Source organism: Euprymna scolopes, chromosome 29 (assembly GCF_053919585.1).
Source record: "Euprymna scolopes isolate OS-2025 chromosome 29, ASM5391958v1, whole genome shotgun sequence".
NCBI classification, from domain to species: Eukaryota; Metazoa; Mollusca; class Cephalopoda; order Sepiida; family Sepiolidae; genus Euprymna; species Euprymna scolopes.
The window spans coordinates 36,880,259-36,898,545 of NC_136510.1; the positions used below are offsets into that span (position 1 = coordinate 36,880,259).

At 34.4% G+C, this 18,287-nt stretch overlaps 1 protein-coding gene across 9 annotated transcripts in view; it reads left to right on the forward strand.

The window, feature by feature from the left end:
* Positions 1-18,287, forward strand: part of LOC145252590 (cysteine and glycine-rich protein 1-like) — a 390,115-nt gene that overhangs the window by 109,410 nt on the left and 262,418 nt on the right. Inside the window, exon 1 of one of the 9 annotated variants that reach the window (XM_080112266.1) lies at positions 12,697-12,914. The exons of 7 other annotated variants lie outside the window; for them this stretch is intronic. The gene's annotated coding sequence lies outside the window, so the exon portion shown is untranslated. Of the gene's footprint in view, positions 1-12,696; positions 12,915-18,287 lie in introns of those variants that run through there. One more of the 9 variants, XM_080112271.1, reaches the window with a different exon arrangement.

An 18,287-nucleotide genomic window follows, 5' to 3' on the forward strand; every position in this document is an offset into this window, starting at 1 on the left:
CTCTAGTGATGCTTGGTTGAACAGAGCTGGGACTGAAAAGATAACAAAATGCTAAGATCTTATGTACGACATTAAAAGAAACTGGAATCTTGGGAAGATCTCCATTATTCCATTAATTATATGAGCAACCGGACTCCTGAATAAGAATTTCAAAAACTACCTGGTAAATATAACCAAATTCAAACAATTGCATTTAAAGAGACTGTTAGAATCTTAAAACAATCTCTGTTGGAATGCATGAGATAACAGGAGAATGTTTGGCATTTGGTAAGATGTTTCATCTCCAGCTAGAATGTAATTATAAGAAAATTGAAAAAAAAAAAAAAAAAAAAAAACTTAAGATATTCAAGAACATATAATAATTAAAATGTTGGCCAGGTGACATCTTGCACGATTTTTACAAAATGGAAAATACTCTAAACCGGAAACCACTTGGAGTTACTTGCTCAAATTTTCAAGATTTCTTAGTTTTTGTAATATCCATCTGTCGTGTAAATTACAACAAAATCTGAGATGATTTGAGATGGAATGTATCCATATCGCTTAAAAACAGCTGTTGCATGTCGGTCCTTATTCCTTTTTTTTTTTTTTTCTTTTTTTAACAAATCGTATTTTTCTGAAATTTAATACAATTACTTGCAGTATTGTTTGTTTTTTACGTTAATCAAAATAAAAGTGTTAAAAATCATAACCTACTTTAAAAAAAAAAAATGTTAATTTAAAAGAAATTACACCTGAATGTGAAATGCCACGGGCAGACGATATGTTGTCTGACAAGTTTATAAATTTACTGTTAAGATTTATTGCTAGCGAGTCTCGTTCAGTTGATAAAAGTCTGTTTTGTGTGTGTGAAATTAATTTACTGGGACCTCCCACTCTGGTTTTGAAATTAACACAGCAAGTCTTATGTGAATCAATGAACCTTTTATTTATTGGTTCGTAGCGTTTGCTAAATTGGAAATGGTGATGCGAAGTGGGTGGGGGGGATACAAGGGTTTGTAGTTTCCTGCCTTGCCTGTTTATTTACATTTGATTCGTTTATATCCCCCCCCCCCTCAAGGCAGCTCATCTATATAGCGTATATCTCTGCATGATTTACCACTAGTGTAAATTATGAGAAAACGGTCTTTCCTTATTAGATGTTTGCATACTCGTTCTTATAGAAACACATTTGCTTGTTCACGCACAGCGGCATTCAAGTAAGCATTCAAGCACATTCGTTTACACGCACAAACATTGAAACACATATTGAGATAGGCTCAGAAAATTGCGCTCATAAATTTGTGCGCATCTGAACGCACATGAAAATTTGCACACCAATAGGTACATGCAAATTCACGTGCATCAAAACACTTGCAAGTTTGCACACGGGAATGCAAGCTTCAATGCAGTTTTTTGCCACACAGAAGAGAGTAGAGAGTATGAACCACTTGATATCCAGCTGTATGGTTCTGCTGAGAACGACTACTACACAAAGAGACACAATAGAATGTGTGTAAATATCGCCACAGGAAAATCTGTAAAATAATTGAATATCAAATATAACTGCAAGTCATAAGAACAGGTATCAGAAATTGAAAATAAGTCATACACCATTAAGTATGACTATGAAATTCCTACGTACTTAGAAAATGGAGCTATTATCACTGACATACTGATATGGGGTAAAGAGAAAGAAGCAACCTTAGTAGAAGTTAGTGCCCCCCCCACCCGATGATGCTGAATTATACAGAGCTGAAAGGGAAAAGATAACAAAATACCAATGTCTTATGTATGACATGAAAAGAAACTGGAATCTTAGGAAGATCATCATTCTAGTAAGTTTAGGAGCAACTAGACTCATGAAAAAGAATTTTAAAAATTACTTGACAAATATACCTGGTAAACAAAGTGCAGGAGAGATTTAAACAATTGCACTTAGAGACAGAATCTTGAAAATCTGTTAGAATTTCTTAAACAGCAAAGGTTTAAATCATGCCACTCCACATCTTCAAAACGGACCCCAACTCTATTCAGTTAGCTGTATTCAGTTAGCTGTATTCAGTTGCTGTTCACTGTTAAATGGAGACGAGGGCTACAACATCTTGCCTCCACAATTCACCTGATTGTATAACCCTATGGACTATTGTGTGTGGAGCGCAGTTGAGAAAGACATCAAATGTACTGATTGCAACATGAGCTGATTGCCAGGATTAAAGTGGTTTTATGGCTGATTTCAAAGATCACCATGAAGGCCATCTGCTTCAGCTTCAGGTCGTGACTATTTTCAGTCAAAGATCTTGTAAAAGATGCATTTTGACTTTTGATAATACATTATTTATTAGCCAAAATATGATTTTCATTTCTTTTCTCAAGTGTTTAATCGATCATGAGCAGTGTGTGTGTGTGTGTGTGTGTGTGTGTGTGTGTGTGTGTGTGTGTGTGTGTGTGTGTGTAAGATAGGTATGTTTATTTATTTGCATGTACAGGATTCACCACTAAAGTAATGTAAAATACAGTTGCTAGGCATAAGAGGTCCAAAACATTTCAGATACTTCCAACTTTTGCGGAATTTTAACAATAGCTTAGTTAATAGATATTTCCCAAATTTCAGTTTCTTTAAAGTTTTTAGGCTCATAATTTGGACTCGAGCTTATACTGGAAAAGTCATATTAGCATCAAAATTGATCCGTAGTCATTAGATGCCAATTGAGCAAAACCCTGAATTACAATTTTCTTGTAAGAACCCCCCCCCCCTTCCCATAACCTTAAACTTTAAATTTGAGACATTTTTTATCATCGGACAAAGGAGGGATTGGACCTAGTATTTCATGTCCGTTCATTTGTTTGCACTTTTCTCAATAACTACGCCTTGGATTTAAAAAAAATTTTGCACAAACATTAGTCATAATGAAAGTAAATTTTTCCCAGAACGGATTTTCCGACACAATTCTGCCCCCCCCCCCCCTCTCCGTGGTAAGGGGTAAAATTGCCCCCAAAGCGTTCATCTGTTCACACTTTTCTCAATAACTATGCTTTGGATTTTTTTTTTTTTTTTTTCTTAATTTTGCACAAACAATAGTCATGGTGAAAGTCAATTTTTCACATATGATGGGGGATCCTGCCTGCTCGGCTTGATTAAAATCAAAATCATGTAGTGGATTTAGATCCAAATTGGAATAAGATTTAATAGCATTATATCTTGATTTTAATCTTTGTAAGGAAGCATAAAAGTGGTTCCAAATTTTTCTGTTTAGAGGGAATTCATTTTACCTATCCTGGTTGGTTGGTTGGTTGGTTGGTTATTTTTGTTTTATGGCATATCAACCCTTTTCAGGTTGTTTAATGCTGAATCCAGTTATTTTGAAGAAAAAATTTTTAATAGAATATTTTTTTTTTTTTCAAGTCAGTTTCTATTTAACCCATAGTTGGGACCCTAACAGGTACTACTACCTCCGGGTCAAAGTGGACCTGAGAGCAATGGCAATTAAAGGGTGACTCCACATTCCCTAAACCCCGCAAGCTGGGGCCTTACCATCTGATATAGTTTAACGTCATATCCAAGACCACCTATCCTGGAACGGGTATTCTTATATGGTTAGTTCGAGAAAATGCCAGCAGCATGCTCGATTAAGAAAATTCAAAAGTAAGGTCATAATATTTGTATATTACAGAAGATTATTCAAAATTAAGAACGGTACCGATGGTGTTCTGATCTTCTGTTATATATGTATATAGTTTTGAAATCCCTGAAATAACATTAGGACTATTGTGAATTCATGGAAGCAATTTGATTCATTTTATTTATTTACTGATAAAATAATTTTTTAACGGAAGACTAAAAACAAAAACTTGTTTGTTTTTTTTATAGTTTTCGAAGTACAAAAAAAAAAAACTTTTAAGACACACACACACATATATAATGACTCGGGATCGCCTATGAATTTAATATTCCCTTGACATTTCCTCCATTAGAAGCAGGTTCCAACCACCTAGGGTGAATGCCGCACAACAAACATGTATTCTTCACATATTTATGAGTTGCAACCATATTATCAAAATGCTGTTGGGTTGAGTATTTTTATCTCCAATTTTTTCCAAATGCTCATTTCTGATAAGCATCCGTAATTTTATTTATTTTTCTTGCCTTTTAGATAAACAATGCAACAAGCTGTTTATTTTGATAACATGGGTTTATTTTTTAAAATGCTATACATCTTAAGCATTTTAGGAATTCATTGCTGTTTGTTTAATTCTAAAAGAAATAGTTAACGCCTCGCTTTGGTCAACTTGCGATTAAGTATATTGCACTATTCAACCCCAGACTAGATTTGCTGGTATAAAACTAATTGGATATAAGTGCCACTAACTGGCATATTATAAACTGCTATTAGAAAATGTAACATAAAGGAGTGTTTGAAAAGATCTCACAGGGAAGCATGATTATACAAATTTTAAGTAAAAGGTGTAATGATAAAATTGTCGCCCTCAAGAAAACAACACTACAGCTTTATTTTAAAACTTATTGAAAAAAAATCAATTCGGTTAACTTGATTATGTAGTAGAGCTAACATCTATTCAATGTAGCCACCTTCAGCCTCAATCACCGCCTTGATACGGATCTGGAACTGGAAGCATGCCTTTTACACAAGCACTGGCGGGAGCTAAGCAAATACTCGGTGGATGGCGGCGATCAGACTGGCTTTGGTTTTGTGGAAGTTCATGTTGGTGATGGTCTTGACGTATGACCAAACGAAGTAGTCCAGCAGGAGAGGAGGTGGGGGAGGAGGTGGGCCAGTGAGAGAAGGGTACAAAGTTGTAGCACTCCTTCTGAAGCCAAGCGTGGGTCTCTTTGGACTTGTGGGCTGGTGGTGCTGAGTTCTCTGCCACACTCAGGATCTGCCATCAGCCACCTGATTGCACCAGGGGACCACCACATTCTTCAGCACATCCAGATACACTTTGGTGTTGACTTTTAAGCTGACTTCGAAGATGTGAGGTAACATGATGTGGCCCTCACTTGAAATCACACCAAAGACCATAACTGTGGGTGGGAACTTTGTTTTCATCACCCTGGGCACGTCCCTGTTATTTGTGGCAATCGAGCAATGCATTTTGAGGGTGCTGGCAATGGTCTTGTTTGCATAACTTGGATCGGTAGAGAGCATGAGTTGTACAGCGGCACATCTCCGATCTCGCTTGTTGAACATTGTGTCACTTTCTGACATGATAGAAGGCTCCTGTTGCTCTTAGGATCTATACACAACTGGCCAACTAGTAGATGGTCTGCAACAAAAAAACAAAAAAAAAAAGTTTTTCATCAAACAGAAATGGAATCATGTCATGTTTTCTAAGGCAACAATTTTATCGTTCCATCCTGTGCAACAATTTCATAAGGTTCAGAAAACAATCACTAAGCAAAGTAATTTTATTAAGTCTAACTAGTGGTATTTATCCAGTGTTGCCTGTGTGGAGGTATATTGCTGGTCAGAAACATTTCCTAATATTGTCTTGTTAACAAGTTTTGCCTTGAAAAACAAGCTCAAAATTTGCAATATGAGATCAAATTTGTTAGTGCAGTGCTGTTTTTGTTTTAATCACTCCAGAGTATGAAGTCACTAGTACAGAGCTAAAAAAAATACTATCTTATGGTTAGATACTTGCAAATAAGTGCTTGATGGATAGAAAAAATTACTTATGAAATGTGAGAACTATTTAGGAGTTTTGCATAGTGCTGAACTCCAATTTAAATATGTTAAGGCCTTGGGAACTTTTGGGGCTAAGTGGGGGAGGGGGACAAATGATGGACTTAGTCATTTCTTTTTTTTCCTGGTGCAGAACTCCAATTTACATATGTTAAGGCCTAAAACTGCACGGTTTGTTCATTTTCACCAGGATTTGACATCCTCCTGGGGACTTTTGGGGCTAACGGGGGGGGGATGCTGAACTTAGTCATTTTTTTTATGCTCCGTTCACTGTGCACTCACGGAGGACCATGCATGCATACTTGTTTTTCTTCAAAGTAATACTCCTTGATTCCTAAGAGAAACTGGACTATACAAAAAACTAGGACGCTATATACAAAGAATATGTAAATAACGAACTAAGTCCTTATCAAATAAACCAATCATCTTGACTGGCACGACAAAGATTAAAACAAAAACATGACGGCATTAAATGACCATCAAGGTTGAGATGGCGTTAAATAAACCAACCAACCAATACTCCTTGAATCTATCTCACATTTTCCCATAATTCCTTGTCACGCTTCTATATACTACTGAAAGAGCCCTCTCTTTTTTTATGCCCTCAACATCATTGTTATGACCCTCTTGGTTTCTTTGATGACTTCCTTGAATCTCAGACATGTTAAAGTCAACGTTTTGCTTTATGGATGGATGTTTATCTGTAGGAATTATATGGACCAATCGGATTATTCTAGAGAGGTGATGAATAACATGCGCTGAATTGTGATGCAAGAGTTGTGCAATCTCTAACCAATCCTCTTTCGAGTCGGCACAAATCCAGGACAACTAGAAACAATGTAAAGGTAAGCAGAGGGCACATAAAGCACCTGCTACTGATCCAGCTCAACAATGCTTAACTTCGATGATCTAGTGGGAACCATTCTGTCAATGTGATTATGCCGTATGTTTTACATTATATATATATATATATATATATAGGCAAATGCGGCGCACGCATTTTTGTATAATCAAGAAAGGCTTTTTTCACCGGGCTTCTCGGGGGGGGGGGGTATACTATGTCTTTGTATACTCCCTAGATCATAATATGTACGATTTGCGAATGCGCGTCACGTCTAGGTTTATTTATGTCAACTTTTATCAAATTTTTTTCTATTTCGGCTTCTCACGTGTTTGCTTGGCTTTTTTCGTATAAAAGCAAACCTGATCTGAAGCAAAGGCTGGGAACGTCCAGAAAGCAATGTGGGGCGGCACTCCTTATATCAGACAATTGCTATTCATATGGACACTCTCCTCTTTATGTGTAGCTGGTTTCCCCCCCCCCCCAACATTTTGGCGAAACAAAACCAAAATAACTACCCCGCAGTAAAAGTTCACTGCGGCACTTCTATGGCGTGATCATTAAAATCGCGCACCTGTCAATTTAACTTTTTGATCGTTAAAATTGAACTGTTTAGTAACCACTCGCCCATGAAGGGAGAGTAAGTTGTCAGGGTTTTTTTTTTTTTTTTTTTTTCACTTTTTTTTCCACCTTCACCTCAACATTCCGGGTTTGATCCTACCTACTTCCCAAAACTTTTTTGTAACCCCCCCCCCAACACACACACACCTACAAACACCTGGGCAACGCCGGGTACCCCCGCTAGTAAGGATTAAAACATGAAAAGAAACCAGAAGGAATAAGATAACACGTGTATTGTAGAAAAGATTAAAAAAAAATAAAAACTTTTTGTGTTTTTACATGGAAGAATTTTTATGATTATGCTGATGATCATCATCTGGTTTTGGTATTTAGGATGAAGTGACTATATCAGACTCCATAGTAGACAACACCAGTTAACGTTTTATGCCTACTGTCCATGCAGTTTAATTGACATCAGTCAAGTTGCATTCAGTTATAGCATATTTTGCACCCTTAAGTCAAGTTTTATCTGGTCTACAATACTCCTTACAATACCTGGGATATCTAGGCATATTATAAATTTCATATAAGAGGTTGGACCCTGTATTTGACCGAACCACCTAAGTAGCCAAATTTAAAATTATGAATGCTTTATGTATTTTGGTGCTTCAGGTGGTTTGACCATGTACGGTGTGCCACATCTTGCATTAACTCCATATCCTGCTTTGATCTTCCAGGCAATACATAGGAGATAATTACAAGAGTTATCAAACTTGCTAAATACTTCTCGGAGGTAATGAAAAAAAAAAAAGATGATCAACTTGATACGGAGCTATTTCTGGCATACAACAATCTTCTTTCGCCCATAGCTCACACAGCATGCTCCGTCCTTTATTTTCCAGACTGACTTTACCTTGTATATTATATTTTATTTTTCTCATTTTTCTTGATGCTTTGTGATAAAAACTTTTAAAGAAAGAGGTACCAAATTAATTAATTTCCATGATAATCTGTTATATATATATATATATATATATATATATATATATATTCAATCAATTTATGCCTCTGTTCTTAAGTTCAACTTTTTATCTTCACTGATCAATACATATACTTATTGATCCGATTCTGACCAAAGGAAAGGTTGTTTGAATAGGCTTATCCAACAATGGAAAGGGAGGATTGCCCTTAACAGTTTCACATTATTAAAGGTTTATTCATGGAAATGCTAATAAAGCGACTGTGCTTTTTTTTTTTTAATGTTTTTTTTTCTTTTTGTTCCTTTTTTGTTTCTTTGTCTTTTTCGTTCCTTTTTTTTCTTATTCTTATTGTTTTAAATTTCTTTTTTTTTCTTCTTTTTCTTTTTTCTCTTCAAAAAGGATGCCGATTTCCTTTCCTACTTCAGTGTTTTAGCCCCGGTTAATTAAATCTGTATCAATAAGATGATGAAACAGCTTCGCGTGTGCATGCTTTTTTTTTTTTTTTTTTTTTTTTTTTTTGTGTGACTATACATTAAATTATTTATCATTGATCGGATTTTTATTGAATTAAAAGAAAAATGCAATGTCACAAAATAAAAACATTTTTTTTTTTTAATTTTATTCTTATTTAAAAAAAAAACATAATTACGAAATTAAATCTGCCAGAATTTCAGTTTCTCAATCTTGAAATAGGGTGTGAATTTTAATCTTTTGAATTGTCATTCTCTAAGCCCTTCCTTCATCTGAGCAACGCCAAGTAAATATAGATCGTAAAAAGTATTAGGGTTCTTATTCTTTTCTATTCAGAATGTCAAATTGAATTTTGTTGCTTTCATTGCTATTTTAAAACTAAGAGAAAAAAAAATTCGTGACTGTGAGGATCTATGGATTCCAACTGTGATGGAGCGACCAGAAGACTGTTATCAAAACGCTAGTCTGATGTGTAACGACAATTGAGTAGCTGAATCAATGGAGAGACTGAAACGAAACAAAATATTTAGTATTTCTCATTAATTAAAAAAAAAAAAAAAAACTACAATGAAAGCAAATAAAACTGGTTTAGTTTATGGTTAGTGCATACAAAAGATGGGGGGGGAGCTAAGTGTTAACAATTCTTATCGTCTGCTTGCCATTCTCATCTTAAATAGACTTCTGTCTGTTTGCTGGAATCTGAGCCATGTTTTATTTAATACTAGCGAGGAGTACCCGGCGTCGTCCGGGTGTTTGAAGGTGTGTGTGGTTTTGGGTAAATCAAAACACCCGGGTGTTTGTGCCGAGGGGGGGGGGTAAAATAAAAAGAAAGTTTTGGTAGGTAAGTATGAAAGATCGAACCCGAACCCTGGAGTCGAAGTTGGAAATTAAAGTGTGAAAAAAAATGTGCGACTTTAACCACTGGGCCACCACGAAATAGTAACGGAAACATGTTTGAATTTAAGTATTAAGAATTGGCAGGTGCCCGTACTTAATGACTTAATGAGGTCAACTTTGATTGCGGGGTAATATTTTATTTACTGCGGGGCAGCATTTTTTATTTTTTGTTTCCCCAAGATGTTGTGGGGGAAACCAGCTCCCCATAAAAAGGGGATTGTCCAAATTGAATAGCAATTGTCTGATATAAGGAGAAACTTCACCTTGATCAAAGTTGATTGCTTTCGGACGTTTCCGGCGATCGCGACCGGAACATGACCGCTAGAATTTGTTTCGCTGTTATTATATGAAAAAGCCTAATCCACATTCGGAGATCGAAAATCTTTTCAAAGTCAAGCAAATTAAATAGACAGGCGACCCCCGTTGTTAAATGGTAGATATTATGATTTAGACGTGATATAAAAAGTTTTAAGAAGTTGTGAGCCGACCGATCGCTTCTCGGAAAAAAAAAAGCCTTTCTCGGACATACATAAAAAGAGAACATACATACATACACACACACGTTTTCCCTTTTCTATATATAGGCTAGCAGACTTCACCATCTTGCTATTGCTCCATAATTTAATTGCTTGAAATCATTGAATTGGAACTAACTGATAAGAAAAAAGACAAAACGCTCGCTCGAAGATAACTCTCTCGGCCCCCTTCGCTCTGTTTTAATAATAATAGAATCTTTTTATGTCTATATTAAAAGTGAAAGAATTTTTTTTAATTTTCAGTTATTATTGAATGGTTTCATTGACTTGTAATTCTGTAAAATTAGATTGGGGGGGGGGGGTATATTTATTTTATTACCTTTTTGTAGATAGAATAAACCAAGACTTTTTTTTGATTCTTAGACGATTCTAAAAATCTTTATACTAAACTTGGTTGATTGGACAGTCAGTTCATCACACTTAATGTAGAGATAGCATCTTTTAGATGTGTCTGTACATCTATGTAAAAGACTGTCACTTGTAAGTCGATTTGTTAGACTCAAATTTAAAGATTTTTCACCTGTCTGATCCCTAGCAGCCAAGAGCGATGGGCAGCCAATCCTGAGACCAGCAGCAAACACTGCAAATCTGTAGACAAGTTATATTGACATCAGTTTTGATGGTGCGTAACCACATCTTCAGCTGGCCTCTCGGATATCTTTGCCAACCTTGGAGTGGTTCTGGAACTATTGTTTTGTGGATGAACTCTTCTGGCTTGCGACACATAGCATGGCTAAACCAGTAAAGTTTCCTTGCGTTCCGATTTGAGTGGTAGCATCGATTTATTTATTTATTTATTTTTTTTATTTTTATTTTTTTTTAATATGGCCATGGGAACACAAGAAAAATCTGACTAAATGTAGGTGTATAACCATGCCAGCCTCTTGACTATCGCTGACCCACCAAGACTCGCGTGACATGGTCTTCTTCATTTACAACTTTTTACTCTGGCCATGTCATTCATTTCTTTTGTATGAATCGGATGATTCTATTGTTGGCATTGGTTTCTCCGATATCTTTCTAGTTAGAATTCTTTCTAGAATGACATTGAGTACTTTCAGGAGGAATCACATGAAGGTTGCCAACATCCCAAATGAAAGTGCTTCTGTGGAACGAATTGGATTTGAACTTGACACACTATGGCCGTCAGTTCCTTTTGTCAATCACTTAGCCATCGTCATCCCGCATCCTGAGCGTGTTGACTCTAGTTTAAGGATATCACCAACAACACAAGCACTAGTTTACTTCATTTGCCTATTTTGTCCTTAAGAACTCTCATTTCGTGACTGATGAGTTCAACAAAGGTAGAAAAATTTTCACTTATTTTGAGTTTCAATCCTCTCAGAATATTTATCGTCATTTAACTGCTAATTTATCTTAATCCTTATATTGGAGTGTTTTTGGTGCTTGTGCAGTATGGGATTTCAAAACTGCATTTTTTTTTTTTTTTTTTACATAGGCGTCACCACTTATCAAGGCCGATAGGCCACTCAAGGATAAGGGTTAAAGAGTGTAGAGTAGTCAAAAGGACAATATAGTAATCGATAGTAATGGAAGTTCGGTAAATTTGTTAACTTAAGTGGAACGGCTCATCAGAAATTTGTTCACGTTGGACTTGAAGACAACCATATTATAGAAAGCTGGAAAGCAGGAAAACAGAAGACAATTCATTTTACATTAAAAAAAAAAACAACAAAAAAACACTATTCCATATGTGTATGTTGTTGGTGAAATTAGTAAAAATTACAAAAACTATAGAAAATGATGCAGTAGAAAAGATCTGAGAAGAAAAAAAAAAATTAATGTAGATGCTAGTGGTCTGTCATTTTTTTATTTGGGAAATAATGAATTTGTACAAATCATAGATTTCAGTTACCTCCCCTTGATTTTAAGTATTCTTCAACATTAACCAATATGATAAAACTCTATAATTCAAAAAATTTTATTTTTTTCCTTGTAATTATTTTTCTGCTCTATCATTTTTCATAATTTTGGAATTTCTACTAATTTCGATATGACACGCAAGTACGTAATCGTGTTTTTATTTGTAATCCCATTATACTGCACAAGCATCATGTTTTTGTTAGCCTTGATAAATGATGACTAGGGCTATGACAACAGAATATTCTTTTCACTGTTTTGACTCTGGAGTATATATCCGACACGGTTAGACACAGTTAATCAACCAAGAACCACATCACTCTATATAAAAGCATATGAGATATCAACGGATACACACTCTAGTCAAAACAATGAAAAGAATATGCTGTTGTCCTAGCTCTAGTGATGACCTATTAGAAAAAAGGGGAATAAAAAAAGAACAGAGCTCAGTTGAATAAACAAGTTTTCAGTGAATTTTTGCTTTCTTGTCGGCATACTTGTTTGAAGTCTGATATCTTTCCCTGGTTGAAATGCAAAATGTTTCGGCCGAATGCATTGATCAGCCGGCGACATGAATGATCTAAGGGAGTGGATTACACTCAACTTAAATATTTCTAGAACAATCTCTACCTCTTTTCTATTGTCCTTGGTGAGCAGAGTTCATGTTTTTTTTTTCTTTTTGATGCATTTCTCCAGTTGAATAGTCAACTATGTAAAGCAACTGAATGAATAATTCATCAGACTTGAAATTGCATTCATAAAAAGGAAATGTTCGTATTGTAGGTGACCGGTCAGGCATAATAAATGTAACATTACTGACCAATGATTCAACCGCTTTCTGTCTTTACTTATCAAGCTGTCCGAGTAAGTCTGACGTCAACGTCATTGTTGTTGTTACTACACTGGATGCTGTTTGAAGCGACAAATTCCGTTACAGCTGTTAATGAACTCGTCGTGACCGGTTTATTGATTAATATTCGATCACTAACATTTCGAATAGATGTATACGTTTTTTTGTTTGTTTTTATGCATCTGGATTTTTGCTTAAATTCTGACAAAAAAAGTGAGTAACTCTTTTTTTCTCAATCCACACACACACACACATATATATATATATATATATATATATATATAGATTTTGTTATTGTTGTTATTTTTCAAGCGATACATACGGTTAATATTGGCGCCGCCTCGGAGCTCATTTTTTTTTTATTTACTTAGAAAGTCGCCCTTTTTAATTTGGACGTATATAACATTTTTATTTATTTATTATTTTTAAAACAGTAATCTACGTACACGCGTGTTTCAAGGTTTTTACCTCTCGTCAGCGTAGTTTAACTGTTTCTAGGGATCGAACCTCAGACCATGTTTACCACAGTCCGGTGCCTTAACCGTTAGGCCATAATCCCTAGATTAATTATACTGTTTATTTTTATCGCTTATAAATTTAGATTTTGTTATTGTTGTTATTAATATATATATTCATTATTGTTGTTATTAATATATATATATTCATTATTGTTGTTATTTATATATATATATATATATTCATTTAAAAAGAAAATACAACTTTGTTATATATGAGCCGTTGAATTGCAGTAATTTGCAAAACAGCTAACTTGCATATTTTTTTTAAGCATTCATTTTAATTCCTATTAATTTAATTCTCTATTAGTTTTTTACGGTTGTCTTACGGTCATCTTTAGTTAACAATTACGCGTAATTATATTCATCCAGATATTCTACAATGATTTATATTTGCGTAATAAAGGTTATAGTAAATACAAACCTCTTTCTATATATATTTATGTATGCGTATATATATTTGTTTAAAAAATTTTGCCTACCAAACTTCTTCGTCAGTTTTTGGTCTACAGACATAAAACTTGATATATCGGGTATTCGAACGCATGCAAAACTTTATATTTGGGTTTAGCCCGGGAAAATCTGTGCAAAAGTGTGAGAATTAAGAAAATAGAATTTACCAAGTGATGGTCAAACGAAACGATAGCATTACGAATATGCATGCGTAACGTAATAGCTATTGGTTCATGTTTTAATTTTTAGCCTTGCAGCAAACATTTCTTCATAGCTCGGGCATTAACATCAACTGAAAAAGGAAGTCGTAAGCTAAATGTTTTGGTTTCGATTCTTGGTGGTGGTGCACAAGTCTTTTTTTTTTTTTTTTTTTATCATTACTATATATTGGGTCCAATGATAATGAATATGTAATGTGCATTAATCAAAACATCATATTTAAGCATATTTTACGACCGGGCAAAAAAAAAAAAAAACGCCTTGTAATTTGAAATATTTATTCATTTGTTTCTAACATGTATTGTTTCACAAAACTCAGATATTTGAATTTTCATGAATAGCTTTCATTACTTCTTGCATGAAGCTAAATCAAACGAAATATATCCCACACAACACTCCATTATGCTTATCAGCTGTATTACAAAATTCATAATGATCGATTAATCGGTCAGAGTTAATTCTGAACACACATACCGGATTTTATATGGACAAATATCTACAGGGTTTGGAAGACAAATTTGACATTTTTTAAAAAGAAAAGTACAGACGTCATATCTGGGTTAATAATGGATGCATTATCAAAATTCAAAGTGCATCTTTTATAACATGTTTTGCTGAATACCGCACACTTAAAGAAGCCGCTCTGAGCATCCACTACTTGAACATATAGCATGTCGTCTTTATGATGTCCTCCGAAAGATGACTGGACATAAGTTTGATCCTGGCAATCAGCTCGTCGCAGGCAGTATGGTTGGTATATTTTTTAAGTGTGCTCCACACATAATAGTCTATGCGATTGCAATTAAGAAAGTTTGGAGGCCAGATGGTAGGACTGGTGAAATCGTGGAAGTTCTCATTTGTACAATTTTGGATTTTCCCAGAGGAACTCGCCATGACTTATCGATTAGCATCTGATCACTCACATTTTGAATATTTTATTTTTATTTTTTTTAAATTTATTTATTTGTTTTTTTTTGGGGGGGGGGGGGGCATTGAACTTTTTATTTAAATGGTATGGCAAAAAAGTGAATATTTTTAATGTTGCGCACTCTCTCTCTCTATATATATATATATATATATATATATATATATATATATATATATATATATGTGTGTGTGTGTGTTATAATGGAATAATTCCAGGAGGAAATCCGGGTATGAGAGCTCAATGTGGTAAACAGAGCAATAACATAAAAATATAACACGGAAATTACATAATTGTCGATGCAATAATTTATTTCAACCTTATGGTATTTTCAAGCATCTAAACTAGACAATTACATTTTTGATACTGAAAGAAAGAAAAAGGAAGAATTTCTTTTTTTCTTTATTTCAGTATCAAAAATGTAATTGTCTAGTTTAGATGCTTGAAAATACCATAAGGTTGAAATAAATTATTGCATCGACAATTATGTAATTTCTGTGTTATATATAATTTAAAGAACTTCCCGTGTGTGTGTGTGTGTGTGTGTGTGTAAATTTGTTCTCACTGGACTCTGAAATGGCTGGGCCGATTTTTATGAAAATTCACACAAATGCACTTTATGTATCTGGCAGTGTTCTTAGATAGGTTTTGTATTGGAATGTCTTTGATAAGTATTGATAATTGAAAAAATCCGATGAAAGAAGGAACAGACGATTTTAAATAAAGTTAACACCTTATACAGCCTAACTCCACAAATTCATTTGAGCAATTTTATTACCACACAAGTAGAAAGGCTTGGCATATAAATTCAGCAGTAGGTTCTTTGATATGGCATGGGCACATTTAAAATGAAATCATTTTTATTGCACAATTCAACTATGATACTTGACTTTTGCATTTTAAACATTAATTCAAACTGTTATATACGAAAATAATTTTATAAAACCAACAATAGGTTCTCTACAGTACAATGTATTGTAGACTAAATCACTGCAGGGAGGCATGTGAAGCTTTCTCCCATTGCACTGTGATGGGTTCCCAGCTAGATTAGGCGATTAATTGATTTGATTGAAAAATGAGCGATTTCAGATTTCAATGACAAAAAAAATATGGCAGTGTGAAAAATTTGATCATCATTCTATCTCAGGCAATGTTGGGCATCCCTGTGTGTGTGTGTGTTTATTACACATACAATAGTAGAATAGCTGTATCAGGATTGATAAAATAAATTCTGCAAACAATTTTTTTTTCATCGCTGTTAGATGCCATTAGGAAGATTAAAATCAATATATAATATTACTAAACTAGAATGTCTATATCTAGAATGTCTAGAATCGTTATATCAGTTTTGATTAAATTCCATTATTCTATAAAATGTTTAAAATTTAAGGATCAAGCGTAAGGGATCTTAAAAACTAGAATATAGGAAATCTAGCTTAATTGGTGTCTAATGACTATGGATAAAATTCAATGCAAATCTGAAATATTTCAATTTTCAAATAAGAGATTGTACCAATACTATATTCCCTTCAAAATATTAAAAAACCTGACATTTGTGAAATATCGATTCATTCATATATATATATGTATTGTTTCACAAAAATCAAAGATATTTGAGTTTTCATGAATAGCTTTCATCACATTTTTTTTACACCATTTTCATGAAACTAAATCAAACAAAATATAGCCCACATAACACCCCTCATGCAGCTGTGTTACAAAATTCATAATGATTCAGTTTTGGAGTTAATCCTGTGTATACAAATACAGACATCTATATAGATAGAAATATATAGATTGTTCAAGATACATTTTATACTTTTTGAAAAGGGAAGAAATGTCATATCAATTAATAATGCCTTATCAAAATTTGAAGTGCATCTTGATGGTTTTGATTATAAAGTCAAGAATCAATCAAATGGAAACCTACTTTGTTTCGGGTAGACTTGATACTTCAGACTGGAAGATAAATTCAATAAAACTGGACGTTTTTCTTTAACAGACGCATGAAGCGATTGTTTTGACGTTATGGACAAAAAAGTACAAGAAGGAATTTACAACAAACAAAAAGGAACTAAGAGCAGATAACTCTAAAACTTTACTCTATAGAAGAAGGGACATCTGAACCCTTAGAAAATATAATGCAATGAGATAACTCTTAGCATACACTGACGATCATTAATAAAGAAACCAAAATGTTTATTTAAATTCATAATTTTAATAAATAATCGATTAATTGTAAAAAATTTTTTAAAATAGTTAAATGGATACGTCTCATTCACGAGTAACAAACATGTGGTCATACAGTTTAATTAATTGTAAGGAAAATATCTACACTATATTTACTTTAGTTTGCCCGTCTGTCCATTACACTTTTTATTGGAAACTACTGAGCTGATCTGGCTTAAATGTTATATTGACCTTTGTGATAAGGTGCAACGAAGTAAGCATTATGATATCCGTTTGATGCACAGGTAGGGATTAATAATTTTCTCTGAAACTACTGGGTTGATCTGACTGAAATATTGTATGGACATATGTTGGAAAAACTTAGTCTGACAGTGAAGGGAATACCCAAGTGGTCGCATAAGCTGCAGTGATTGCAAAGGAATGCCTCTTGTGGCCCTCCCCATTGGAGTCAAGTAACACTGTATGGTGAAGTGGCGGAAAAACAATGGTTGTGCTATCTGCTCCACAGAAGTTATACCCACAATTTGGTAGAAGCAGGAGACTAAGTGGAGAGCTACGAGTAACAAATCTTGACTGGTCTGGGGCAGCCTTTTTTATAACAAAAGGAACGTGACTCCCACCACCCCTCCTTGTCTATATATTCATCTTTTTTGCAGGCAGGTTGAGTTATTTCCCTTGATACTAACGCCACCAAAGTAAATAATCTTCCTCTTTTATTTTTGTTTTTATTTTTTGTTTATTTTAGTTTGTCTTCCCCCCCCCCCCCAGAATAAGGTGTAACAAACGAAGCATTATGATATCCATTCGATTCACAGTTAGGGATTAATAGCGATTAGCATTTAACGCCTGTTTTTAACAGGCGTTAAATGTCTCATATAGTGTACCAGGTGTGCTGTACTGAATGGGGAACTGTGAAACAGCATGCCTATGTCGTTGCTCTGTTATTTGTTTCCTTGTTATGGCTGGGAATTTTCCACACCCTCTCAAGAAAGAAATAATTCTCTCCCACCCTTTTTTAATATCAATTTATTGATTTGCCAGTGTTTGTTTATAGGGCAGACGCAAACAGAATACGTACTATCAATAATTATGAACTGAATTAGGATGTGAAATTTTCACTTTTTATCGTGTCCCATCTGTGAATGATTTTTTTTTTTTTTTTTTTTTTTTATACTGGGGGGGGGTCACAGCTTATCAAGGCCACTATAGAATAAAGGTTAATGAGTGTTTTGTTGGCAATGAGACAACACTGATGATCAGTAATGGTGGAACTTGGGTAAGGTT